The 26,693-nt window shown below is 37.8% G+C and overlaps 1 protein-coding gene across 1 annotated transcript in view; it reads right to left on the bottom strand.

The window, feature by feature from the left end:
- LOC149948447 (core alpha-(1,3)-fucosyltransferase-like) overlaps positions 1-26,693 on the bottom strand; it is a 142,105-nt gene that overhangs the window by 67,131 nt on the left and 48,281 nt on the right. The gene's annotated exons all lie outside the window — the stretch shown is intronic.

Below are 26,693 nucleotides of genomic sequence, written 5' to 3'. Positions count from 1 at the left end.
TTTTCAATGATACTAATTATTTCCAACAATAGAAAAACAAAGTTCGTAATCCTAATTCCAGATCCGGGTAAATTAATTAAATTTATCCCCCTTAGACCATATACCGGGTCGGAGGTGGGGCAATATCTGAGAAGGGAAGGAAGCGGTATTATCGGCGCAAAGGCCTTAATCCCGGACGCGCCTCCAATCGCGCCTCCACGATCCTGGCCAAACTTTAATCTGGAATGTCCCCGAAATGCGGAATGATCCCCCGAAGAAGGATAAAGCGCAGTGTCGGCGTTACTTCTTTGAGGAGAAGTAACGCGCGAGGGGCAATCTCCGCGAAAAAGTTTGGCCACATAAAAAGTGGAAGGAGCCCGATGAATCGAGACAAACCTATTCAACGGGATCTGATTAGTCCGACCTAGCACGGCTCGCCCTTTGTCGCTAGTTTCGCCTCCATATTCCGACCACGAGTCTTCGCTCCTATACTACGACCGAGGCTTAACCGCTACCGAAGTATCAGGCCGGGGCTAGGTACGATCTATACCATTTTGAACTGGTATACTTATAGCGGCGTAACCGACTACAAATATTTGACGAAATAACTTTTATTATCCGTCCCGGCGTCTCTAGTACGAGAAACGCCAGTGTTATAAAGTGGAAGGCCGGGTATGGGTAAAGTCTGTATTCGGGAGAAAGTAGGCATTGTTCCGCGCGACTATAACCGACTATAGATTTTCCTAAATACTTTTATCCGAGCCGAATTCCATCGCGGCGGTATCATTCGGGTGGAGCCCTCTGCTGGGGTTTTGCGGCGACAACGTCTCGCCTACCAATCGGTTTTTGTTGTTGTTCGTGACCCACTTTGTCGCCGTATTTTGTTTGGCAAAGCGACATCGCGGGCGTCGTTCGCTTTTGTTGGCCTCTAAATAGTCTCAGCTCAGTCCATTTCGCTTTAATTAAACTAATTCCGGTGTATCGTCTTTGTAGTTTTAATTAAATCTCGCGGCGTTAGTGTCCGCGGCGTCCGGTCTACCAATGGGAATGCGGCCAAATTAGGCTCAGGAATTTGCGCTTGACCCGCTGCTCTAAATTTTAATTGTTACGGTTTAATTTTCTAAAACGTAACCCCCCGCCCCGCGGTGACCCCAAGCGGATTTTCTTTAAGACATTTATTTTAATTATTTCGGTCTCATTTGGCATCGCCATTTCATTTTTATTGTTATTAACTCTCCGCCACCTCGCACGCTAGTAACAAGGAGAGTACCCGAGGTGTTTATTGCCGATTTTGTTCAAATTCGGGCATAATGTAGACCTATATGAGATATGAAATTTCCCAAAAGGGGACGTTGCACTAAACATTCGATTTGCCCCGGCAACCGAAAATGTTTTTGACCATTTAAAACAAAAATAAGATTTTTTCCTTATTTTACCCCCAAAATTGTCGCAATTTTACACTAAAATTTTTCCAATTTACCCAAACTTGATGAAATTTACCTAAATGTGGACCAAATTACCCATTTCATTATTTTCAAATTTAAAAAAAAATTCTTAGCTTTTTTAAATGATCAAAAACATTTTCGGTTGCCATGGCAAATCAAGTGGGTAGTGCAAAGTCTCCTTTTGGAAAATTTCATATCTAATATAGGTCTACATTACAAACGACTTTGAATAAAATCGGCAATAAACACCTCGGGTACTCTCCTTGTAAGAAATTTATATTCGTGGCCGATATCGGCCGATATTAACAAAGTAATCTAACATAACAGTAGTGTACATTATAAAATCTTTGTAAAAACCTGTTCAGTACACTGTCAAACCATTTTATTCTAATTTTTCATGAAAAAACTTTGCAAGAGCATATCCGAATATGTTTCTTTTCGTTTTACGTGATGCATATTTCCTATCACAAATCCAATATCGTTGTTTTTTATTTGTTTACACTCGTAACCCCCTGTCTAAAAAAAAAGGCATAATCTAGCTTCCGAAGTCTGGCGTACGTGGCGCGGCCAATAAAACAAAATATTATCATTAATTAGTTAATCGAGAATTTCCCTATTTTTAAATGTTTTTCTGAAAATATTTTTCTAATACCGGTATCGGCCAATATCGGCTTCGCTTAAGCCGATATTGGCCGATACCGATATTAGTAAAATAGGACGATATATCGGTGCATCCCTATATAGTTCTATGGCAGATGTTTACACTCGTAACCCCCTGTCTAAAAAAAAAGGCATAATCTAGCTTCCGAAGTCTGGCGTACGTGGCGCGGCCAATAAAACAAAATATTATCATTAATTAGTTAATCGAGAATTTCCCTATTTTTAAATGTTTTTCTGAAAATATTTTTCTAATACCGGTATCGGCCAATATCGGCTTCGCTTAAGCCGATATTGGCCGATACCGATATTAGTAAAATAGGACGATATATCGGTGCATCCCTATATAGTTCTATGGCAGATGTTTTCGAAAATCTAACATAAAACCGAATCTAGTACGCAATGCGTGTACTTAAATATAGCCCGAGAGAATTTGCCTCATGATGAACTCGAGGAGAGGGAACTATTTTAGTTTTTCAACAGGTTTTTAGTTCCACATCGAGATATATATATCGAAGTGGGACTATTGCTATGGACGGATTGTCGTTAAGTGTTGTTGTGTGTGTTTGTGTGTTTGTTGTGGAAAAGCGACGACACGGTAGATGGAGCTGCGAAAAATAATTTATTATTATATTTTATATTGCTGGCCTGGCCGGGTCTCGAACACAGACAGCCGCTCGCCTCGTAATCTCTATAAACCCCACGGCCTACCAACCTAGCCATGCCGTCTTCAATATACATTCGCTTGAAATTTTACCCTTGAACAGTTTTTTTCTTCCATTGGGGGCGGGGCGAAATTTTGCGTTTACTCAAAAGCGGGGCAAGTAGATTGTGAACTAGTAGTGCCCGTAAAGGCAGGAGAGCGCTGACGGTGCAGTCTGCGGATCGGACTGAGGATTTGCGGACAGCCATATTCCGTTCTCTTTTCGAATCACATAGGCTTTTTCGCCCGTCAATTTTCTCCCTCGCCCCTGAATCGCGAGGCCCCGCTGACGGTGCGGTCTGCGGGTCGGACTGGGGATAATAAATGTGGCACTTTCTTATCCAAACCGTGTTTGGTCAAAAGTAAGAAGTGTGGCACTTTCTTATCGAAACCGTGTATGGTCAGAAGTAATAAATAAGTGTGGCACTTTCTATAGCGGTACAAGTAGATTGTTAACTAGTAGTGCCCGTAAAGGCAGGAGAGATAGATCCGTTAGACATTGCAGCAGAGAGCATATAATATTATATAATAATAATAAGTGTGGCACTTTCTTATCGAAACCGTGTTTGGTCAGAAGTAATAAATGTGGCACTTTCTTATCGAAACCGTGTATGGTCAGAAGTAATAAATATGTGTGTCACTTTCTTATCGAAACCGTGTATGGTCAGAAGTAATAAATATGTGTGTCACTTTCTTATCGAAACCGTGTATGGTCAGAAGTAATAAGTGTGGCACTTTCTTATCGAAACCGTGTATGGTCAGAAGTAATAAGTGTGGCACTTTCTTATGGAAACCGTGTATGGTCAGAAGTAATAAATAAGTGTGGCACTTTCTTATGGAAACCGTGTATGGTCAGAAGTAATAAATAAGTGTGGCACTTTCTTATCGAAACCGTGTATGGTCAGAAGAAATAAATAAGTGTGGCACTTTCTTATCGAAACCGTGTATGGTCAGAAGTAATAAATAAGTGTGGCACTTTCTTATCGAAACCGTGTATGGTCAGAAGTAATAAATAAGTGTGGCACTTTCTTATCGAAACCGTGTATGGTCAGAAGTAATAAATAAGTGTGGCACTTTCTTATCGAAACCGTGTATGGTCAGAAGAAATAAATAAGTGTGGCACTTTCTTATCGAAACCGTGTATGGTCAGAAGTAATAAATAAGTGTGGCACTTTCTTATTAAAGGGAGAGTGACCGAAAAAAAAAACAGTTGGTCTCATTCGATAGAACTCTTTAACGCGCACGCAGTGCCGTTAATTTCCGCCCCCTCCGACCAACCCCCTTAAAGGGAGAGTTACCGGGAAAAAAAGTTGATTTCATGAGGGTGGGCGGTGGCCACTCTTTAACATAGGATGGTGAATTTTATTTCAAACAATAAGAAATCACATGGGCCCAACAGATTTTTTATTAGTTTGCCCACCCGGGTCAGCTGATGGTGGGCGGCATCCACTCTTTAACTTAGGGTGGCAATTTATTTATAAAAAGATAATAAATCACGTAGCCTCATTAGCTTTTGTATTAGTTTGCCTACCTGTGTCTACTAAGGGTGTATATATTTGTCCACTCTAATACACTGATGTGGAACTAATATTACGGCCTGGGCCGACTTGTTATATAATCGTACTGCTATAAGTCGTTTCTTTTCGCCTGTTCTCGGACTAAAAGTGTACTCTTTTTACCCTAAAACCATTTTTCCCGCCTGGATGGGAATTACTCCGCCCCATAAACTATTCGCTTGTTCCGGAGTATTAGGGCTACTCTTTTTACTCCTTTTGAAAAGGAGGTGTAAAGAGAATAAACCAATTTTGGCCGGCTGCTAGCCAGAATTTATCTGCTAAAAAGGCCACAGGCAGCCATTTTGGAAAAACGTTTTACCCAAAATCGAACTATTCGGAGTAAAAGGACACCATAGAGTTACTCTTCTTACCCTACTCCGAAATCTCGGAACAAGCGAAAAGAAACCATTTTATGTTTCGCGCATATTTGAGGGTAGAGTATTAGAAATTATCGTTTATTCCCATTCGACCGAAAGAATTTTAAAATGTAGCCCAATTGGCGGGGTGATTTGGTATTTTATTTATAAGGTATGTACTATCGAAGATCCATGTTTAGGTTAGGTTAGGTTAGGTTAGGTTAGAGTTGGTTAAGTTTACTATTTCAGTTTTGGTTCAGTTACTTTTCTTGACTAGGTGAAGATAAAAATATAATTCATGCTCATTCCATTTTATTTTCAAATAAAATGTCGAATGGAACACATAAAAGCGTTCGGTCGAATGGGACACATAAAAACCGCACGTTTCGGCGGAATTCGGTCGAATGGGACACCTCAAAAACCGCCTTCGGTTGAATGGGATTTCGGTCGAATGGGACTAAAGCGAAATTATTGGTTGTAGTAATTTTGGGGACCATAATTATGAACTTCCCCCCATAATTTTGGTCAGTTTACAAAATTAAGTTTTTTATGATTTTTTTTCCAGGAACCTTTTTTTTTTAGAATGATTCTAAGAAAAATTTTAGTAATTTAAAATTCCCATTTCGAACTAAATCTGAATTTAGGTATACTACAGTAGGAGGTTTCACCCTGTTTACGCATCGATTCGTTGCCCACTAAGCTAGAGTTTTGCAATAAGGTAGTAGGAATAGAGGCTCCTACAGACTTTCCCCCCCAAACCTCAATAGAAAGTGTTCCTAGCGGCCGAAACGTGAATTTCGTTGATCCACAATCAAAGTACGCCCTACTTGCTGCCTTTAAAAATATTGAAAATGCGCTCGCTGTGGTAACTGTGCAATTCTTGCGTAAATCACAGGGCCCCCACTCAAATCTTCAATTTTTTTATAGGAAAATACGATTATATTTATAAAAATATAGGACTTTATAGGACTATTTTTACAAAATTATAGGATTTTATAGGAATATACATGCTATTTAATTTACTAACTTTATGCATTTATAAACAAAATCTATATTTAGATAAATAAATCTTTGATTTTCACTTAAAAAATCGAAACTATTTAACCATTTTATCACAAAAATATACTAGTAGCTAACCATGTTAACAATAACAAAAGTATAGACTAGAATGACTTGGTATAGGAATTTATCCTATAGCTAAATCTAGCAATTTATCTGAGTGGTTGGATGACTTGGTATAGGAATTTATCCTATAGCTAAATCTAGCAATTTATCTGAGTGGTTGGACGACTTGGTATAGGAATTTATCCTATAGCTAAATCTAGCAATTTCACTGAGTGGTTGGATTTGAAATAGGCAAAATATCAAAAGTATAGGATTTTATAGGACTTTTGGGGGATTTTGATAAAAAAATAGGATTTTATAGGAATTATAGGATCTCTGGGGTCCCTGAAATCATGGATTAATCCACAAAATGACGTGCCTCAAATCTAGTAAATATGTAATTTTTAGCGTGTTTCTAACTCCACCTAGGGCTATAAATTGGTCTCTGAACCCAACAAAACCACGAACTCGGTTATGAGAACTACAGTTGGAGGTACATTCTTCAGTGAAGATGGTTAATGAGTCCACGCGTAATTATTATCTAATTTTAAAGGGAGTATAAACACTCATATTTATGGTGTAAGAAACAGTGTTTCTTACAGAAAATTTTCTTCGGGGGGGTTTCCCAGACATTCGGGGGTGCCGGTATCTAGTGGCGAGCGTAGCGCTCCCTGCAGTGGCGTCGGAAAAAGGGGAAGCTCCGGGGGGGCGGTAGTCTTTTTCCGGGGGGGCTAAGAAACGAGTTTAACATTTCTGTCCACCCGGTGTAACGGAAGCTAAGGGTAATTGGCACTAGTTACGTTAAAAACAAGCGGACGATTTTTAGATTTAGTTCCTACACGCTTTTAAAATACACGGTATTCCACATCAGAAGTTTCAAGAGTAAGTTGCAAATTATTCGTTACCGCCTCAATTTTGTTATTAAACGAAGCGCTTACGTTTAAAATACCCAAATATAAAGTTTCGTTGCTTTCCACTTCGTAGTTAATTAGAAATAATTAGTAGAACGTCAAAACAATTTGAATTTTAGCGTGGTGATTGGCGTCATTGACTACACGTTATTTCTCACTGGCCGCTATCCCCAACATTGAGTTTAGGCTTGGATACAAAATGTAGATGCTACTGATTCCGTGGTCAAATCCGGTAAATCTCCTATAGAACCATGGGATTCTACTACTGGATTTTGTACACGAGTGCTTACGTGGTTTTAAAAACACGCGCGTGCTAAATTGGCATCGCCATATCTAGCAAGGATATCACAAGAATGTTCTTTGGTAGGATAGTGGGAACTATATAATCTACCAGATGCAGTGCGAAAAATTCAAACAGAACCGTAGTCAATAACGTCACAAACTAGGCGCAATAAAATTATCATTCAGAATAAAATCCGCAGCGCGTCGCCGTTAAAACAAAACCACGTAACATGAGATACGTGGTTTTGTAAAAATTGTCATATTTAGATTCTACACCCCAATTTACGTATATAACCTTAGACCAAGAAACACAGGGACGTCGCACGGTAGATATTTCCAAGGACAGTAGATACAGGGACGAGAAAGTGTATTGGCGGCCTCTGTTGGAATATATTACCTAAAATGACCTAAACGTAAGGAGAGTTAGTTGTAAACAAAAAAATGGCGGTCACCTAATTTTAGCGGTTCTTGACGAGGCTTAAGTGTTCAAAACAAATGGGAATTTTTTTATTTACGCTCGTAGTTTTATTTTTAATTTAACATCAAAATGGTAAAAACTAACTACAATAATACTGTCCATGGTGAAACACGTCTTAACAATGGCCGTGGTTTGTTTACATCTAACTCCCCGTGAATATGAAGACGTTTAAAATCGAATGTTTTTTCCTGCTTTCTCGTCCCTGTATCTACTGTCCTTGATATTTCGCGCCCAAAGCTTCGTTGCGGCTGCCTATTTCCTATTTATCTCGCGCTGTGTCGCTAGTAGCGAAGGCGAGTCAATTTTTATTGGCTATTTGAGTCACGTGCACAGCCCTACAATCTGCCTGCAACAGCGTGGCTCCAAAAAACGAAATTTCTGGTACGTTTTTTAATATTTGTGTCCCTAAAATATTAAAAAAATATATAAAATAATTTAAAAATATGTAACTCTTAGCTGATTATTTTTTTTCAAGTTCTTTAAAAAACGTTATTTTTATCTCTCATGGATGGCGCCTATTGACTATCTGTATCACCTAACCCCCCTCTCCCTACCGTAGCCGCAACAAAGCCCCGCCGAAAAAGAAAGCGTTGCGTATGCTATGAGCGAGACGTTCCTGTGTTTCTTGGTCTAAGATATAACATTAAAAACATTAATAGGTTGCAATTGAATTTCTTTTTTAAAGTCGAGAAAACATTTAAACGTATCTTGGATATTCACAACGCATTTCGCGCAAAACCACGTATCTCTAAAAAATTCCCCTTTAGCAAAATATTTTTAAATTAAAATCCTCATAAATTCAATATTGAAACGAAATTATTTAACTATAAAATTAACTCGCGTGTAATAACCTAACACGCGATTTCACAAGTACCTGCAAAATTAAAAATCCATTTTTCTCAAAAAGGTCACCGAAAAGATACGTGGTTTTGTTTTAACGGCGATGAGCGCCCGGGGCGTTGCACGTAAATTTAATTTTAATATTCAATAAACTTAACGACGGTATTTCGTCAAGTGAGTGACATTTTCGGAAAGCCCATAATCAAATGAACGAGTAAAATATAAAGTATTTAGTTTCTATTCCGAAAATCTATTTTTAACTTACTCTTTAAATAATAGTTTATAAAATACTTTTGATAATACTCGTATAATTATAAAATATAATCTCCATCAAACGAATTGGTATTCTTTATAAGTCATTGCAGAGATAATTTTAAATATAATTAACGTTCAAAAGTAACTTGGAACAAATGGTTCCGCAATACCCTTATTCGGTTGTATTTCGAGAATAATAAAAAAATCGACCCATTTAGTTGGTTTAACTCATTAACTAAGCGAAATCGGACGAACGGTTGACTGCCAAATTGGCCGTTTACAAAATTTAATGGCTGTAACCGTACTATGAAAATTTCGTAAATATCCCGATTGTTCTACGCAATTATACCAAAAATGAGCGCATAGGCGAAGCGTTTTCAATGACACCCGCTAGAGGGCGGGGGGAGATGAACCAGCCACTGTTTATCATATAGTTAAACAGGCGATTAAAACCCCCCTTTAAAATCCTTCGAGAATATAATATTCTTTAATTAAAATATACCCCGAAATTAATCTTCAGCCACCTCCTCGGGGAGGGGGGTGTCAAAGGGTCTCGTATGAGAGAAATTACAATTTAGTAAATAGAGGCAGTGCCATCCAGCGGATTTGAAATAATACGGAGGCGGGCATCCGAGCGGCGGCGAAAGATTAAAACTCCTGGAAAAGTTTTAAAAATGAGTACGACGAGGAGCGCGAACCGAAAAGAGCAGCGCCCCCACCCCTCCCCTCGAGGGGTGGGGATCATCTAGCCTATAGTTTTGATCTATCAGCGCCTGTGGAACCTACTCCCCCCCGCCGCACGCGCGCAGTTCGTGCAAGTTCTCTACCAGTGGCCTTCTTAAGCCGGCACCAGATCAACTTTAATTATTTCAAGAGGGAAACTTAAGATTTAGGCCTGTGCTTTCGAGTGTATCCCCCCCCCCCCCCCCTGTTCTCGTAAATTGGCGGCTGCAACGCGGGGGGGGGGCGGGTAGGTTATGGAAGGGGAAACAGAAGGTTCGGGGGTGTTGATTTAGCTCGATCCGAGACGCCTGGCGGGAGATTTAAGGCCAAAAGCGAGGCTTAAAGTGGGGGGTTGGGTTGCTTATTAGCCCGGGCCCGTTTTCCTAATTAGTACGGCATGAATTCGAATGCTAATTAACTGTAGATTTTCGGAGCCAAATATTCATTTATACGCGACGCCCAGCCTGCAGAGCCAATGGATATATTTATGATCCGCTTATAGCGCTATTAAAGACTAAGCGCCCGGGCTTAGTCGTTAGTACCGAGGAAGGAAAAGATCGGGTTAAGTCTGCGGACAATAAACGCGTCTTCGGTTTCGTCGTTCTAGTTTGAGGTGGTTCGTGGTTCGCCCGATAAATTCCAGAAGTTACTAATTCCAACATCTTTGCCTCAGGGTTTCCTTTGTAGTTTAAGGTAAACTGATATGATTGATTGGGTTGGTTAATATATCATTTACTTCTCGTTTGTGGAATTTGAAAAGTCAGATTTTTGGCATCTTGTTTACGATAAATCTCTAGGATTAGATTAATTTGTCGCCTAGCCGCCTTTATTTGACACAGTCCAATCGCGGTAATTGTAGCGACTGTTTTGATTGTAAAATGAAGTTAATGTATAAACCCGGTTTTGCCATCTGTAATAGCTATAGAAAATCGCAAATTTATTCTTCCGAAAAGTCTTTTCGGGTGGCAGTTTTTTCAGAATTTTCCGGGTTTTCCCTGACTTATTTTGAGCCAAACTTTTGTATTTTTAGCCTATAATAATCAGGTAGGCTAATACCAAGTCACCACCTTAGGCCTGAGTCATCAAGATACTTTTAAAGCCATTAGTTCAGGTGGCCGGGTTACGACGCGTAGGAGGGTGGTGGCAAGCTCTGCAGGCCACGCGAGCAGACATCTCTCTACACTAACTATTACCGTTAATCTCTACAAGTATTTATGGAAGGGGAAACCGAAGAGCTCGGACGAAAACCCCTTAATTTTAGTAATGCTTTCTTATTTGCAACCGAAATTAAATTTGTTTACAAATTTTTAAAACTTCCTGACTTTTAACTGATTTTAGACTAACTTTTAAAATTCCCTGATTTTAGACTAACTTTTAAAATTCCCTGATTTTTAGACTAACTTTTAAAATTCCCTGATTTTTAGACTAACTTTTAAAATTCCCTGATTTTTAGACTAATTTTGTTTTTTAATTCCTTGACATTTCCCGGGTTTTTACACTAACTTTTAAAATTCTCTGATTTTTAAACTAATTTTGTTTTTTAAATTCCTTAACATTTCCCGGATTTTTAGACTAATTTTTTTTAAATTCCCTAACTTTGTCAAGAATTGCAGGTGTTCCAGGCAACCCTGTTAATATATACTTCTGGTGAATAGCTTCTTTGAATATGAAAGAAGCGAATTTCAATGAAGCCGTGGTGGCGGAAGAACAACATTTGGTACAAAAATGAAAACCCAGGGGAGCCCCCAAGCGTTGAGAAAAATTACAATTCATTTGTCAATATTGTCCAAACAGTTACGTCTATCGTCGTGTACCCTGCTTTACCACGCAAAAACTAAAATCGATTTGTTGAAACATTTCTTTTTTCTCACGGTTTTCGTGTTTCATCGAACTGTTTAGTTTTTAGAAATTATTTGGAAAATTATAGAGAGACTTCAACCTGAGGGGTACAATCCAGGTTTGGCTGGTTTAAATGATTTAAACCAAGTAATTAATAAAGCAATGTTTTTTTTTAATAATTTGGTTTTTTAATTAACTAAAAATTATTCCAAAATGTGTGTACATTTTCTTACCGAAATGATTACATTTCTAAATCATTTGCAAGGGGACCACTTTTCCTATATTTCCAATTTCTTTATATAAATTTCTTAGGTTTTCTCATTTAGTAGAACCCGAAAACATTCCGTCGTCGTGTACCCTTCTTCATCCTATACTTCACTTTATTTTATCTACTGTTTTTCGATAATAATCCTTATTTTTGCTTATGGTTTTTCCTATATTTTCCTTTAATTCACTTTTTTTTATAAAATTTTCGAGGCATTTTCCTGGTCACCCTGCATTTATATAAAATCAAAAATGAAATTAAAACTTTGTTCTGGTCTAGGCATATTTTATATTACTCATATTAATTTTTAGTTGATTGGTAATATCATAAGTCTATAATATTGTTCCATAAGTTTGTCACTTTGGGGAATATTTGACTGAAAGCTAGTAACGGAGTGACGCTATCACAAGAAGAAAATCACCCCCTAGTGAGGCGCTGTCAATAGCTACGTGTGACGCGTGAGCAAGCGGACGCAAAACGGCGACGAAGACCGTAATGCAGTCTGTCTCAGTAAAACTTTTGAATATGAAGAATAGGAAGTGTCACACTTTTGCAAGAATATTATACACTTATGGTAATATGTATGCACGGTTAAACAAAAGCGAAAAATAGATTAAAAGTAAAATAAAGCAGAGTTTAAAAAAAACCTGATTTAAACCAAAAAACCTGATTTAAACCAAAAAAAACTGATTTAAACCAAAAAACATGATTTAAACCAAAAAACATGATTTAAACCAAAAAACATGATTTAAACCAAAAAAACCTGATTTAAACCAAAAAACCTGATTTAAACCAAAAAACCTGATTTAAACCAAAAAAACCTGATTCAAACCAAAAAACCTGGTTTAAACCAAAAAAACCTGATTTAAACCAAAAAACCTGATTTAAACCAAAAAACCTGATTTAAACCAAAAAACCTGATTTAAACCAAAAAACCTGATTTAAACCAAAAAAACCTGATTTAAACCAAAAAAACCTGATTTAAACCAAAAAACCTGATTTAAACCAAAAAAACCTGATTCAAACCAAAAAACCTGATTTAAACCAAAAAACCTGATTTAAACCAAAAAAACCTGATTTAAACCAAAAAACCTGATTTAAACCAAAAAACCTGATTTAAACCAAAAAACCTGATTTAAACCAAAAAACCTGATTTAAACCAAAAAACCTGATTTAAACCAAAAAACCTGATTTAAACCAAAAAACCTGATTTAAACCAAAAAAACCTGATTCAAACCAAAAAACCTGGTTTAAACCAAAAAAACCTGATTTAAACCAAAAAACCTGATTTAAACCAAAAAACCTGATTTAAACCAAAAAACCTGATTTAAACCAAAAAACATGATTTAAACCAAAAAAACCTGATTTAAACCAAAAAAACCTGATTTAAACCAAAAAACCTGATTTAAACCAAAAAAACCTGATTCAAACCAAAAAACCTGATTTAAACCAAAAAACCTGATTTAAACCAAAAAACATGATTTAAACCAAAAAAACCTGATTTAAACCAAAAAAACCTGATTTAAACCAAAAAACCTGATTTAAACCAAAAAAACCTGATTCAAACCAAAAAACCTGGTTTAAACCAACCCTGATACAATCTACCCCTGTTATCCCCATTCCGCCGCTACTGCAATCGACGCGTCCGACGAAAAAGCCGACCAGTTTGACACTATGAAAAGCGGGCGTTGAAATCAGGGCGCAATGAGCGACACTTTACCTTAGGCCCAACCTAATAAATCCCCGAAGACGGACGATTATTCAAAGTCGATTTTTAAGGCTACACCGCCTTCGCCTCGGCGTCGACCACCATAGCTTGGAGCCTCAGGGTGTCGAGGTAATGCCAAAACCTTGTCTTAAAAGTCCCTATTGATTAGCGACGATACATAAGCCGCGTTCCCACTAGACACTTTGGGAACGTTTTAAAACTGTTTCGAAAGATCAAATTGTAAAATTTTTAGTGTTGTAACTTGTAAGTCGGAAAATTTTCCGAAAAAAATAAGGTTTTTCATTCCATGATTAGTCTAATATTGTTTGCAAATTTAAATAAAACGCCATTTTCGCCTCATTTTTTCGAATCTAAAAGTAAAACTAAACCTCTAGACTAGCTTTTTTTTTATCAGCTAGGCTAATACCCTTGGCACCACCTTAGGCCTATGTCATCGAACGACTTTTAAAGCCTTTAATTCAGGTGGCCGGGTTACAATGCGTAGGAGGGTGGTGGCAAGCCCGGCAAGCCAACAGCTCCCTACACTAACTATTACCGTTAACCTCAACAAGTTTTTTTAAACTGATGAACAATGTAACACTATTAATGTTTTGTAGTATGTTTACTGATATTAGACATTTTATATCGATAAAAAGTTTAAATTTTTTATTTTTAGAATTTCCGGAAATGTTTCCGCATTTTATTTTTCCGGAAAATTAACAACACTAAAAATTTGGGTGTCGAATGTATTTATCGTATGCCTATTCATACAGTTGACACCGAAAATATTCAATTTTATCTGTCGAAACCGTTTTAATACGATCCCAAAGTGTCTAGTGTGAACGCGGTTTTCGACAGGTTAAACCCGCTCTAATAAACGCGTAGGTGAAGCGTGTGGAAGCGTCGACGTAGCTTCATTCCTCGCAAACTGTTTCCCACTACGCGTTTCCTGACACCGAATTAATCCGTCTATAATGTCCTTAAAACTACGCACCTGTAACCGAAACGGGAGCGAAAAACAGATAATTCAAAATCTGAGGATTGAAAGTGAAACGGCAAACTTTTTCTTATCAGTTTTTACGGCGGCCCTGCGGCTGCAAAATGAGACACCGGAAACAGGATATCGGGGGGGGCGGGGTTGTTTGGAAAGATGACGCTGTTAGGATCCATCGCGTTCGGGTTTCCCAAACTATTAATTTTACCCAGATTTACTTCGGTCCAGACATCTTTATTTACGGAACTTATGAAATGGCGCAATTTCGTAGCCGATGTTGTATAACCGTTTCTATTTAAAGGGGAACGGCCAAGCTTTTCCAAATATGGCCTTATTTTCGTATCAAAAGATTAACAAGACGTTCAATATACTAACACGTACCTTTTTTTGTCTTGAAAAAATAGCTTTTGGCCCAAAAAGTTGAAACGAAAAATAACGCCAGGTGTTTGGGTTTGAATTTTCGCCGCCATCTTAGGGGCTGCCGCCAGCGCCCCTAACCCCGTATGAGCGATTTGCGAACTATCCTAACTTTTAAAATCGCGCAATTTAGACTTAGGACTCTTATAACTGGAACGCGCCAAAACATATTCTTTGCATCTTCAACAGCGCGCGCTTTTACGTTGTTTTTCTGTCTGACCGACTTCTAACCAGGTGTCGCGGCGGACGCGTGCTTTTCGATTTCCCGAAATTTCTTTATTTTATTAAAAATTAACCACTCAATATTTTTTAATGCGGTTTTCGCCATAAATTTTAGTTTTTAATGGGCTATAGGGCTATCTAACTGGGTAAAGCTTGACCGTTCCCCTTTAACAGCTTCAACCTCAAATCTTTCGTCGAGATAATTTACGGTGTTAATTTTTCGTCCAAATATTTTGTCATCGACTCAACACAGGAATCCATACCTCTACTTGGAATGCTTATCGCGGCAGATTTTCGTCTCGATGTGGCTGACGCTTTTTTGACGTCACTATGTTAACTTAACAAACAACAACGTGAGAGGGGAGCGCGCGCAGAGGGGATTTTTTTATATCGTAGGCGGGGCCAAAGCCGTCAGAGTGAACTTACCATACGCGATACGCCAGGATAAGCATTCCTAGTAGAGGTATGGATTCCTGCTCAACAGAGTAGGGCGTATTTTCAGATACAATATGAAACATTTGAGATTTTCCCCGTTGAGTTTGCAAGTTCTCTGCTCACTGGTTCCAGGGATTTCCCCCTGGAGTTCTTCGGTTACCCCTTTCCATAAAAACCTGTCGAGGTTAACGGTAATAGTAAGTGTAGGGAGCTGTTGGTTCGCGTGGCATGAAGGGCTTGCCACCACCCTCCTACGCGTTGTAAACCGGACATCTGAATTTAAGGCATTAAAAGTCGCTAGATGACGTATAGCTTAGCTCATTATTATTAATATTAAGGTTTCATTTTTTAAGCGCTTAAATATTAAAAATATAAATTATTTTTAATTCCATTTTTCAAACAAAAATTGAATATTTTAAAATGTTTTGAAAATTCCACAATTTGTGACTTTTATACTCATGTATGATCAAAAATGTGTTTATTTTCAGTTTTAATCTTTCCCAAACTAGTAGTAGGCATTTATCAGGCCAGTAACCAGCCGCCAGAACTCGGGGGCGCTCAAATGTTTTTGGGGGCGCCAATGCCTTGATACTAAAAATCGTAATTTTTAACTCCTACTACTGAAATTAGTAAATATACCGAAATTGGCTTTATTTTGTTATTTTTTGATTATGAATTTTGACTTCGTTGAAAACAGAATTTTTTATTAAAAATACATGTAACCGATGTTATATGATATTAGTTGGTAGTTAAGCAATCGATTTTTTTGGGTCGGTCGGGTTGGGGATGCTCAAGTATTCATTTGGGGCCTGGAATTTATTAAAAAAACAAATACACAAAAAATATGTATTTATTTAATTTTTTTTCGGGGAACCAATGAAATACTGTCTCGAATTGATTGACGTTTAAAAGGAGGAGCCACGCTATCGTCTCGACATAGTCGTTATCTCCCAGTAGAAATTTCCAAGGCCCGTGCAGCCGCGGGGCCCCCATTTGGAACAAACGGGAGATACTTATATTTTAAATTTTATATATTATTTATATATATTTAAATATAAACGCCGGTTAAAAGTCATATAATGACTTAGCCCGACCATGGAAACCTTTTTTGTATTTCTAAAATAAATAAAATTAATCTTTTAAATCATATTAATAATAATAATTAATATTTTTTCCCGGGGCCCGGGTCCACTCTGGGTGACCCTGGTGGTCGTAACAACGTCCCCGGGATGGTGAATCAGCGTTCATGGCCGACCAAATTGTTCGCCTACCCAAGAGCGACCAGCTAACGGGATCAGCTAGGAAGGGAGCGGTTTTTCAGCCTTGCTTTTGCGGCTATGGTGAAATGGGGGGAGTTGGATTTTCGCTTTCCCCCGTTCATTTTTAGTATCTCGCGGGGAGGGAGGGAAGTGCCTTCATTAATTTCAGCGCCTAACAATCGAGCCGAGATTAATGTAGCTTCCAAAAATGACGGCTAGATGGCGTAAGGCGAGTACAAAAAAAAGGACACCGAAATGGCGGCTTCCATGGCCAAGGGGTCTCTCTCTGTTTTTCTTGTTCGCTCGCGTCTCCGGATAAAATTTTTAAGGCTGCTAGAGAAAGAGGTAGGGGGGATAATCTTGAACGCGAGCTCATCACGCCAGGCCTTCGCGGTTGCCTCCAAGGACCTTGTTGGTTGGTAGCTATATTCCGCCCCAGTTACTGAGTGACCGTGGACGGAGTTAACAAAGTCGACCATTTTTTCGCTTTTTGAGGAGGGTGTCTTTTTCTTTGGTTGGTCCCTGGTGGAAGGGATGACGCGGTTTTTAAAAAAATGGGCGGGCTTTGTTGGCGAGATAAAACCCTTAGTTTAAGACATCCCGAAGATATGGAGAACGTATATCTTATTTTTCGGAACATTTTCTGGCCGGAGATTGTCTACAAGATTGAAGAGATAATTCCAGAAAAGGGTGGATCCTTTTCCTTTGACGCTTATTGCGGGTTTCTTAACTTTCGCGACATTGACATATAGTTATCGGGTAGTTGACCTTTCACCTACAATAATACGGATAGATAATGTTGGCTGATTTAAATCATTGATTTAAATCAATTTTTATATAGTATTTTTGAAAAAAAAAAACCTCCCCAATTGCTATAATGTAATTTTAAATACAATTTTTCTTGTACTTCCCCCTAATGTTGCATTGGATTCTACCTGTGGGTGGAGATTCTTTTTTGTAAAGTACCAAAATAGGTTTTAAAAAATATAAACTTCTATATGATTATTATCTTAAATTTAATAAATTCATTATTCGTATATGGATTTAGTCTTTAAAAAATTAAAACATATTTGGTTTAAGTAAAATTATGATAGTAAATTATATAAAACTTGGAAATTTTAATTAAAATCAAAACATTCAATAAAAATCCGATTTAAGTAACAAAAATCCCTGTTTCGCAAGATTCAAGATTTCATTAGTGACTAGTCCTTTCTATAAAGTAACATTGGCCTTATGGTTTTGATGTTGTTGCTGCGTCACGGGTGACGTGTCGATGATGTTTTACTGCGAAAAAGCCCAGGACATAAGAGTATATTCGACGAGGCACCCTGTTTTTAAGCATGAACTGAACTTCTACAGATTTCGTGCCGAATGAGCTACATAAAAACAAGTTCAGCAAGCGTAGCTTATTTTATAGAAAGGCCTCTTGTACAGCCTCTTTTAACGAGGCGGCTCACCAGATGGGAGCACAGTCGAGGGGCAAAAAAGAATTACAAATAATACTAGGTGGTTTATTTTCCCTTGAGAATGACTTACAGATAATATAGAAAACGACTTACAATAACACTATAAATTAACTTACAAATATAACTGAAATGATCATATGAATTAAGATTTACAAATTGTACTAGAAATAACCTTTGTTAAATTTGTACAATGTTGGAAATAGCTTAAACCCCCCCCCCTAGTACTTAAAAGTAGCAACAATCTAAACGGTGACTGCTCTTAAAAATAATGTCTAATTGCTGTTTACGTGAACGGTTCTTGTTGTTAATGGTTCTTATTTGTTTTTACTTTTTTTGTAATGTTGGGTCTTTTTCACTAGCTCTGGTTTTTGTTATGTTTCATTGTTTACCATTGTACCATGGAGTGTATGGTACGCGAAGATCGCGTTTGTCATAGGCACCACTAATAAACTTTTTATTTGGAAAAAAAAATTCCTCATTCCCTTCACTTTTAATAGACGCTTCAATGCATAATCCTCCCAAGAAATGGCCAATAAGTAATATTTCCGAGAGCCAGGACCTGCAATTTTAGTCGGTTTACACCGGACGAATGAATTTATTATTTATGTTGTAGACTTATTAAACTATGGGAAATATTTAGGCAAAACCTTAATCTAATAGCGTTTTCCATTTGATTGCTCGAGATTCGCTCCTGAATTAATGGCTTCAAAAGTCGCTTGATGACTTAGGCCTTAGGTGGTACCTTGGCTATTTGCCTAGCTGATTATTATTTATTATTATTATTATTATATGTCTCTGACGTCATAGATCTCACCCCGATCGACTAGAGTAAAACCGCAAATGGAACATTCCATTAAAATAATTCCGCGCTCTTTGGTTTTTCGTCTGCTAGTAATTTGAATTTTTGCGTCTTGGTCTGCCATTTTGGAGAGTGATCTAGAGCGCTCGAAAGCAGTCAAATGGAAAACGTTATTAGATTTATCATAAGTGGATAATAACCATAAGTATGGCACAGAACGAATTCGGTTAATGATAGTCTGTCGTGGAGTGATTGCGAAATAGGAAGTTTCCGAACAGGAAACTCGTCCCTTCCTACTCTTTCCGTTGGCAAAATAGTTGGTTAGTTGGATGGCGAGAAATACGAGCGTACACGCTTTTAGGTTTGAAATTGAAAAAAAAAACTAACTTCTGAAATGGAGCCAGTGTTGATAATAGTTATTTTCATCTTCCGATTCAATAATTCGTGATTATTTTCCAAAAGTAAGCGTTATTTACACTTTTGAAAGCGTTTCAATATTCAATAGGCCTTGGCTGGTCCGTCGAAAAGGCTACCGGCGGACCGTCGCCGATTTTCCGGACTTCCTCGAAATACTAGGAGCAGTTCGCGGAGAGTTGTCAGTCCGTCGATACGTAATGGCTTACGTTGTCATTGGCAAAACAGACTATCATAAAAAAAGTTTCATTTTGTGAATAGGAAGTGTCATACTTATGTTTATTATCCACTTATGGATCTATCAATAGAAACTATACGTGGTATCTTTTACAATTTTAAAAGATACAGGAAAATACGTGTTTATACATTACATGAAGCTACGAACGTAAAGAACAAAGTACTTCAGTTATTTAGTTTACCGTGAACGCGTTAGTCTACTTTTCAGGTCCCCTATTACCGTCTACCACGTCAGAGCTGAATTTATATTTTATATATTTATTCACAATGAATAGCAAAAAGATTTTCAATTATCCTGTCAATAAAAATAGTTTAGGTCCTAAAATTTATAAGTCCCGACAAATGGCATTACTCATTCAATTTTCAATCCGGCGTAGGTAATACCAATAATTTTATATACTGAGGGATAATTATTATGTTGATACGATTTGTAGCGTGGCTCCCTAAATATAAATACATCCAATCTTGGTTCCTCGCTACCGTAAAAAGCTTCGACTCGAACGTTCTCAGTACCCTGACTACGTTCTCGATGGATGCTCGCCCTTTGTCCTTCTTCACTGGCGCCATCTATTTACATCCAAGCTTAGATATCAGCGTAGAAAGGTATTCACCTTTGGAAGGAGTTTGGATTTCACGTTTGTTTGAAATGCAAATTTTATGCAAAGTCGAAAAATTCTCCGAACTCGTTTCGCCGCTCCCTCGTGTTTTGTCAAATTTAATTATATCGAGACACACGTGGGGGAGGAGAGACAAATGTTTATGTCCGATAGGATGGTGGTTCAGTGCGCCATCTTTACTTTAATTACTTTCCGCGCGAGTGAATTCGCGAAATCCCATTAGAAAATCCATTACTATATTTGCCAAGAACATTTTTTCCCCTTCAAACATCTCGGCTCTGTCTCTCTACTCTCTATTTGATGAGTTTAAAAGTCGTTACTGGGATAATAGACGCTCTTGTTTACGGAAAGACAATTTCTCGGCGCATCTAGTAAATTATTGAGTGGGAACCCGTCGTTGGCCAGTTTTATCCTTGTTCGTTATCGCGTTGTTAATTTCAATTTAATAAATATGTAAAATATGTTTGAAAGTGGGATCCATTCAAATATATTTCGCGCTGTTTCAATATCCAAGTTGAAGGATCAAAGTTTTAAGGGATAATGAAGGTTTAACGTAGGTGGCGCTTTCAATTTTGTCTTTCTGTAGATGATTTCAACGGAGCCGCGTTCATTGAATAAGGTAACCTGCAAATAGGAATCGGCGTTCGAATAAGAAATTTTCCGTTCATTTCTTTTAAATAAAAACTTATTTGTAGCGTATTAAATCGTATTAGTGTTGTAAGTCGGAAAATTTTCCGGAAAATGACCGAGGCCTTTTTCCCGGAAAATTTTCCGTATAAAAAAAAGGTTTCATTCCTTGATTAGTCTAATATATTGTTTGCAAATTGAAATAAAGCGGTATTTTCGCCTCATTTTTTCGAATCTGAAAGTAAAACTAAACCTCTAGACTAGTTTAAACTGATTAACAATGTAACGCTATTAATGTTTTGTAGTATGTTTACTGATATTAGACATTTTATATCGATAAAAAATTAAAAACATTAAAAAGCCTTAAAAGGTAATTTATGTTTCAAATTTTTATTTTTCCGATTTTCTGGAAAATTTTCCGCATTTTATTTTTCCGGATAATTAACAACACTAAATCGTATAATAGTCGTGAATAATATCCATAAATAAACAGTTAATCGAATTTTTTTATGATTGAAATTTTGACGGTTAAATTATCCGTTGCGCTACCTGCAAAGCAATCTTTATGGAAAACCACTTATATTTTTAAAATTACCCTGTAAAGGGGCGCCATACATTTCTAAAGGAAAAGCTGAGAGCGGCCAGAGCAGCGAGGGTTGGTGTGATTTCTTGAAATGATCCGTAAACACGCGGTCAATTAAGCCACGGTCACATAGAGCTGAAACCTAGTTTAGGTCAGTTTGCATGCCAGTTTTGACCGCAGTCGATAATTCTCGGTTCACCCCGGTTCGCTTATGGTCAAGGCTTAACGTCATTTCAAATTATGACCAGAATTTTGAAAATACTTAAATGTATCCCAAAACAATTAATTAATCATGTTTACTATACATACGGTATTATTATTTGACATTATTTAGAATTGTATTCCCATTATTTTGGAAATTACGAGTAATTTTACTTGCCCGCCTGGTCGTTTTGAAAGCGATTCTAAGCGAACCGACTTGGACGAGTTGCTTATAGGCCGACTACATAAATCTTCAGTTTACTCTGTCTTTCACTAGAAGTAGGCTTACTGCAATACACGTGTGCCATGCAGTCGGCCTACTTCCAGTGAAAGACAGAGTAAACCGAAGATTTATGTAGTCGGCCTTTAACGATTCCCGAACCAACACGAAGCGATTTCTCACGCTCGTTTTGAAAACAAGTTATCTAAAACTAAAGTTGTAAGTCGGAAAATTTTCCGTATTTTTCCGAAAAAAAATCATTCCATGATTAGTCTAATATATTATTCGCAAATTTAAATAAAGCGGCATTTTCGCCTCATTTTTTCGAATCTAAAAGTAAAACTAAACCTCTAGACTAGTTTAAACTGATTAACACAGTGGCGTAGCTGAGAACTCAGAGGCCCCCCCGCAAAAATATCTATGAGGCCCCCCTTTTTAATTTTTTTATGGTTAGCGGGGCCCCCCCGAAGCTCGAGGCCCCCCCGCACCGCGGGCCCTGCGGACCATCAGCTACGCCACTGGATTAACAATGTTAATGTTTGGTAGTATCTAGGAGCGTACATTTTTCATTGGTTAGACGCTTTAGCGCCAGCTGCCGTCGGAAGGGGAAAATTCGGAAATTGTCTTCCCCCTTTACGTAAAGGTTCCTCCAATGAAATTTGTACACAATACTGCGTTAGCGTGTTTAAAGGCTAGCTGCGTTCTCCTTGCGTTTGTTGCTCATACGTAGTATGTTTACTGTTATTAGACATTTGATATCGATAAAAAGTTAAAAACCTTAAAAACCCTTAAAAAGTAATTTATGTTTAAATTTTTTATTTTTCCGGAAAATGAACAACTCTATCTAAAACGAAGCGATTTTAGGAGTAAGTGTGAACCTGGTTTTCTCCTCACGACGCGGCGCTCGTTATTTCGTTCGTGGTTTCTTAGGAGTCGCTTTACACGGAAGAACGCCTTCCGGGGGCGCTTTTTTTCTCTCGGCGGGAGATTGCAATAAACAAAAGGGGGTTACGAGCCACTTTAAACAAGAGTGTGCTTCCAATACGCCAGAGACAGTAGTGTGTGTCCCCCGCTGCCCGCGCGGGTAAGTGTTTGAGCCGTCACGCGCCGCTGCCTGACGCGCCGCTATTCTCCGTGATCGACGGCTCGAAATAATTGGTTCGTTCTCGTTTGACCTCCTTTTCTCCCCCCCCCCTTCCACCACTCGACCCCCCCCCCCCCCCGTGCCGCCCACGCTTTCCCGGGAAGCCGACCATTAGGCTCGTGAAGTCGCGCCGAGGAGAAAGTAGCTGTAGGATGAAAAGGCGACGGTGTGATCATAACCATTGTCTTTGTTCCAAAGTTGACGTGACACATTCGCAGGACAGTTTTTATAGACCGTTTGTCTTATTCGTCAACTGGCAGCGGTGGGGGTGGGAGGGGGGAAGGAGTTTTAGTAAATCGTATATAGTTTGTGTCCGGTGTGGTTAAAGTGGGTTTCTTATCCGTTGTTTTTTTTGGTTTCAAAGCGATATGGTCCGTGTCAAAATTTTATTTTTGTATAGGTTTGGGTTTGGTTCGAATTAGTTTATCGCAGTTTTGTAAAATACGTTCGTGATGGCAAAGATTAAAAAAATTGGCAATAGGGACTTGGAAGCTATGGCCGCCATGCTGCTTTTTTTTTCAATTAAAACAACGGCGTTTGAAAAGTCTGAGTGAAAATCCAGTAGCTCCTCCTCTTATGTACCTCGTTCTTAAATATTTCCGATATTTCCTAGTATTTCCAGGTTCCCAATAAATATCAAAATTTTTTCAATATTTCCAGAAATATCATAAATATTTCCAGATTTCCATAAATATCAAAAATATTTCCGTTTCATTCTCTATATTTCCATTATTTCTTTCAATTTCTCGAGATTTCATTATATTTCTTTGGATTTCTAGATTTCTAGAAATATCGAAAATATTTCCGTTTATTTCTCTAGATTTCCAATGTTTGTCCTGTAATTTCCATATTTCTCTAGATTTCCAATATTTATCCTGTATTTTCCATATTTCTCTAGATTTCCAATATTTATCCTGTAATTTCCATATTTCTCTAGATTTCCAATATTTATCCTGTATTTTCCATATTTCCTATATTTCTTGTGGAATTCTAGATTTCCGGAAATAATTATTTCGATTTCTCATTATTTGTGCACCAGATTTCTTAAGTGACTATCTCCTCGGACAACGCGTTTAAAAACCACCCCTATCTATCAAATTCGGAGTCGGTTCTAATTTGCGACGCGTTTTAGTTCTCCGAATGACCGAGTGATGGCGTTGTTTCGACAACCTAACACCCCGAGCAATCTATTTGAACGAAGCATATATGAAATAAGTCTAAATTCAAATCTCCGTTATGGAAACAGAAAACATAAAAGAGGAGTAGCAACTCGTCCGAATTATCTTCTCGAGATAGGCCACTTTCGGCCTATTAACTTCGGGAAATGTTACGACTTAAGCCTAATCCATTGAAATATACATTAACCGGAAGTATCACGCGGAAACCAGCCACTTCCGAGATACATTTTAAAGCCTTATCAAAGTCAGAGTTGCTATTCCTCTTCGAGGGTTTCTCAGGACGCTGTCCAACGCTCCAAACGTCCATCCCGTTCGTAATGGAGTAAAGTCCCTCCCGCTTCGAATTCTGGCACTTGGGCCGTAATTTTCGCGAGAGCTGAACCGGAAACCAGCCGTACGATACGCTATAGTGTCTGATTCGAGTCTTCCCCGACGCCAAATAGCCCATTCTTTCCGCCTTCGAACGCGCCGCGTGTTAAGCCTCGGTGGACTCCATTTTTTTCCCGCCTTCTCCGTGGAGCCATCTAGCGGAGAGCGGGCCCGCGATTATAGACTTTCCATCGGAAAAGCGATGATTAAACTTTTTCCTTCGGAGGCAGCCAGTCGGAAATGTTCGGAAGTTGGCGAAATCCACCGTTTCATTATCATTCTTTCCAACTCCCCCCCCCCCCGTTGGACGCCCCCATTACGTCATAATCACCCGCCCCTTTAATGATGCCTTCCCGTGTTTACTCCCGCTTTACCAGAACAAAAAATAGAACACCAGTTCGAGAGGCACGCGGTATCAATCACGAGAACTTTGCGTCGCCCAAAGATCGTAAAAGACCAGATTTTTCGTTTTTATCATTTCCTCGCTAATACCTAGAGGGCTCCACCGTCGCCGTCTCCCGTACACGGTCGCGTGTTATTGAAAATAAGCCTTTTACGATTGTAGCGTTTCCCGGACGGGGATTTAGTTTAGTCGCTAAGTGAAGTTGGCATTTTCCCATTTTCGAATTGTTTATTTTTCGAGAAATATTTCGGAAAAGAGGGCTTTACCAGTTTCCCCTCATAAGCGCTTTATGTCGGATGTTTATCGACGAGAATGCGAAACAAGTTCGCCAGGTTGTTAACGCGGTTGCGCCTCGCTTTTAGTAAAGACGGTGGCGCGTTAGGAAAGATGACGTCACGTGAAAACTATATAATATACCGCGAAGTAGTGTTGTAAGTCGGAAAATTTTCCGTATTTTTCCGAAAAAAATAAAAAAAGTTTTCATTCCGTGATTAGTCTAATATATTATTTGCAAATTTAAATAAAGCGGCATTTTGACCTCATTTTTTCTAATCTAAAAGTAAAATTAAACCTCTAGAGTAGTTTAAACTGATTAATAATGTAAAATTATTAATATTTTGTAGTATGTTTGCTGTTATTAGACATTTTATATCGATAAAAAGTCAAACACATTAAAAACCCTTAAAAAGTAATTTATGTTCCATTTTTTTATTTTTCCGATTTGCGGAAAATTTCAGGAAATTTTTCTGCATTTTATTTATCCGGAAAATTAACAACATTACCGCGAAGTAAAATCTTTAAACGCAGTAGAAACTAAATCCACTTAGCTAATCTGCTAACTTAACTTAATTTTTTATCAACAATTGGGTAAAAAATAATTGTGCTTTAAATAGAGACTTAGGACCGGGTATGGAACTGTTAAAATTCTGGAAAATATCGTTGAGTTTATGATTTAATTTTTTATTTTATATTCAATTATCTTTTCTATCTGTCCAGTTAAAAAATGAAAATTAGTCGACGCACCCCTCGAAACATTAAATCCGATTTAATCGTGATTATTTTGATTAAATTCAATTTAATCACGAGTATGTTTACTAAATCACGTTTAATTGTGATTAGAATGTTTAAATCACGTTTAATCGTGATTAGAATGATCAAATCTAATTTAATCATGACTAAGTGATTAAATCTGATTAAAATGATTAAATTCTGATTGAAACGATTAAATCGTGATTAGTATGATTAAATAGCGATTAGAAAAAGAACGAGAATCAAACACAATTGCGATAGAGCCATCAATATTCATAATTAATATTAAATTATCGTACTTTAGTTTTGATTATAATTATAAAATCTCGATACAACCGATTATATTTATTAAATCGTTATTAAAATGCTTAAAATGATTAAATCGTGATTGAAACGATTAAATCGTAATTTAAATGAGTAAATCTGATTAAAATGATTAAATCCGGATTAAGAAGATTAGATCATGATTATAATGATTCGTGTCAACAGCTCCCTACACTAACTACTACCGTTAACCTCCACAAGTTTTTACGTAAAGGAGAAACCGAAGAGCTCGGGATAAAACCAGTGAGGAGATAAATAGCGCCAATTATCCCTGGTTAAACCTGGTAGCAGAAATGCGACATTAATCGATCCACCTTATACTAACTTTAAATTATAATTTTAATAATAACTAGGGCGTCACAAAACCCCAACGGGTATTTTTGACAAAAACCTGAGAGGAGCGAGCTAGCGACAATATAAATAATTCAAATATTGAACACACATTTAAAGAAATTAAGGCGCCCCCCCCCCCCCTCCTTTGAAAATTACTAACGGACGGACGGACAAAACTTTCCCATAGAACTCGCTGCTAAGAGAGCTACGCTCGCTCCGCTCAATAATAATTAAAAATTCTTTTATCGAGAAAAAAAAAGTGGAATAGTTGGTAATTTTGAACCAAAAATATTGACAAGATAACCCAAAATATTTTAACCC

This window comes from Leiobunum rupestre, chromosome 4, assembly GCF_980474605.1.
Source record: "Leiobunum rupestre chromosome 4, qqLeiRupe1.1.hap1, whole genome shotgun sequence".
Taxonomy (NCBI): Eukaryota; Metazoa; Arthropoda; class Arachnida; order Opiliones; family Sclerosomatidae; genus Leiobunum; species Leiobunum rupestre.
Note: the sequence above shows the minus strand (reverse complement) of the source record. Positions and strands in the feature narration are given on the sequence as shown.